Here is a 3,468-nt window from a genome sequence, read left to right as displayed (position 1 = left end):
TCGGTAAATGTCTGGTCATTTCTTTGGATGTCGGTAAACATCATCTTTCGATGTCGGTAAACATCGAGTCTCATCCCAGTCATCGGTAAATGTCTGGTCGTGAAATCAAGATCCCCAGAAGTCGTCGGTAAACGTCTTGTCTGGTATCGCCACAAAGATTTTGTTCCTCCCCAAGTGGAGATGCCATCGGTAAATGGCCCCGTTTTTCTTCGATATCGGTAAATATCGAATTCCCAGTTGCAGCAGCCATCGGTAAATGGTCTTGCTAAGTTGACATCGGTGAATGTCAAGTTTCTTTGAAGCCACCATCGGTAAATGGTCTGGCTTCCTTTCTACATCAAATTTTGTTCCCAGCAGCCATCGGTAAATGGTCTGGCTGAAGTTGATATCGGTAAATATCAAGGTCCCAGTTTTAACCATCGGTAAATGGTTTTGTTTTTCAGAAGTTGTTTTCCCCAGCCGCCATCGGTAAATGGTCGTGCTGAAGTTGATATCGGTAAATATCAAGTTTCCAGTTTCTAACCATCGGTAAATGGTCTTGCTTTTTCTGAAGCTGTCATGCAGTTTGTCATCGGTAAATGACGTGGTTCTTTTGTATCATATCCAGTACTGTGCAAATTCTACGGTTCTTTGGTATTCAATCCCTGTTTACCCTGAAAGTCTGACAGCCGTTGCTATCATCCGTTCGGGTTCCCAGCTGATTGAATAGGGGCAGCTGTAGCACCTCAAATTTGCACCTATCATTATGCATACATTTTTCATATTAGGTCATAGCATATCATGATCCACTGCATAGCATTTGCATTGTCCCACAGTTGCCTCAAGAGCAAGCAATCAAGAATTAGGTCAAACTAATCTCCTGATCAGTCAACCAAGCAAGCAAAGGAATTTCTCATTGAACCAAGGCCTTGGGGTTTGTCCAACAAGTTCACATGACTTGGTGGTCCATTTGAAGTGTTCAAGGCAAGGGTTGAAGGCTCAGAGGTCATCAGTTCACACACAGACAGTCAAAACCCTAAAAAAGTCAACTGTCAGTCAAAGCAGTGGATGGTGGTCATTCTTGTGGAATTTAGGCACCATGGTCAATAATCAAGAGTTCATACAACTTGGGACATCATTTGAAGTCAAGTTCTCAAGGAATTAGGGTTTGGAAGTCATCAGTCAATGCATAATCAGTCAGAAACCCTAAAAGTCAACTGTTGGTCAACTGTCCATTTAATCAGTGATTGGATGATTGGAATTGGTTTGTGAGAGTTCATTCATGTCCAAATAGTCATCATATATCATGCCAAACACCATCATGGAAGAATTTGAAGCCAGATCAAAAATTCCCCAAAATGGAAACTGGGCCTGTAACTGAAACTTACCAAAAATGGAAAGTCTTGATCCTCAAACTTACATCATGATACAAGCCTCAAATGAATTTTTGCCCAACATGAAAGTTGAAGATCTTGTTCTCCCATTTCCAAAAAGTCCTAGAACTCTCAATTCCCATGTGTGGTTGGCAAGTTATGATCGAATCGATTTCAGAAAATCTTGAACTTCAAAGGGCCATATCTCCCAAACCGTTCGGCCAATTTTGGTGGGGTTTTTTCCTACAAGTCACATTTGATCCCCTCTTTCCAAAAATATAAATTTCATGAGCCAAAACTTCACCAATCAAAATGGCATATTTTGACATTTCTCATTTAAATGCAAGTTTGACCAAGAGTTGACTTTTTGATATAAACATTTTTTCAACATTTGGCCAATTGGGAAAGCTCAGAAATGTCATTTAGAATGTGCTTGCAAAGTCAAAATATGCAGTACATGAGGCCATTGCTTGGTTGCTTGAATTGTAAGAAAAGTACAATCTCACCATACTTGTCCATACCATCCACCATGCCTTGCCTTGTACCTCAAAAGAACAGCAATTATGCAGCATTCTTTCTGTCACTATGAACACATTTTGCAGCCATAACCAACAGAAAAGTCATTGCCTTAGTTGCTTGGATTTTGCAAAGAAAGTACATTGTCACCATGCTACCACATCTTGCAACCTTGCCTTGTACAGTCACATTGCAGAATTTTTCCCTCATTTCCTGTCATGAAATTGAATCAGCAGCAGCATCAAATAGAGTGAGGACAAAGAAATTCATTGATGCTCACATGCTAAGCATGACCTTGCTGCTTGCATTCCTATTTTTCTGTCAAGGACAACCATACCTCCATACCATACTTGTACTGTCCCATTGCAGAATTTTCTCCATCATTTTTCTGTTTTGGATAAACACATTTTGGACAGCATCAAACCTGCAGAAAATGACTCATCCAATAGGTCATTCACCTTACCTTGGCCATGTCCAAAACACACCTGTCATGAAAAACCAATGGCAGCCTCACAAACTATTTTGGGAGGGCCAAGGCAAATTGATTGTGGACTCTCATTCTAAAAAACAGACATTGCTTGGATGTTCCAATTTTGCTGTCAAAAAGCATCAAAGATACAACCCTGCATTGCATCTTCAAAACCTGTCAAACACAAACCAACTGAACTGCTTTTCTCACACACATCCTAAAAAACTGGCCCTGTATTTGCATCTCAGTTTTTCTGTCCAAGCTTCCAAATAACTCAAACCTGGCCATTACCACTTGACAATCCTTTCACCATTGTGAAACTAGCAGCCACAAATCAACACATTCTCTCAAAAACTCACCTGCTATTGGCATCTCATTTCTTCTGTCCAAAGCACAAAGTAGCCAAACCTGCCATACCATAGAGCAGTATCCAACAGCATGGCTTGACTTGGATACAACCCAAACCTCACCTGCTGTCATTTTGGAAATGCAATGGTAGCCACAAACCAACATAACAAGCACTTCATTGATTCACACTCACTCAAAAGCCTCACTTTGCCATTTCATCATGTTTGCCAAGCCTTGCCAACAGAACTAGCTGCATACAGCATTCTCAAACCTAACCTGGCTATTGGCTTTGCATTTCCAAAATCCTGTCACAACACCCAACAGGAAAAGACCAACAGAACTGATCTCTATCACACCTCCTAAAAAACCTGAGTCACTTTGCTTGCATTCTCACAAGCCTAGCCCTGCAATATGTTTTCATCATCCATACACAACACTTCATGTCATTAGCAGCCTACCACAACCAACTTGACATCCTCAAGAAACCTAGCCTTGCCAATGCAACCAACTGCATACACTCCCTCACCCTAAAACTGCATTGACTTTTGCCTTGGTATTTTGATCAAATCACAAAAATCTGTCCAAGAACTTAAGAGCTGCATTGACTTTTGCCTTGGTATTTTGATCAAATCACAAAAATCTGTCCAAGAACTTAAGAGGGATTGAACCTTGCCTTGACACCATCCAAACATCTTTCTAAGCTTATTGCAATTACTTTTTCACAACTAGAAGCAACTCTTCTAAGTGCTGTTTTAGAGGGACATCTTCCATGGCAATCCAAGT

This window comes from Lathyrus oleraceus, chromosome 4, assembly GCF_024323335.1.
Source record: "Lathyrus oleraceus cultivar Zhongwan6 chromosome 4, CAAS_Psat_ZW6_1.0, whole genome shotgun sequence".
In the NCBI taxonomy this organism is placed as follows: domain Eukaryota; kingdom Viridiplantae; phylum Streptophyta; class Magnoliopsida; order Fabales; family Fabaceae; genus Lathyrus; species Lathyrus oleraceus.
Note: the sequence above shows the minus strand (reverse complement) of the source record.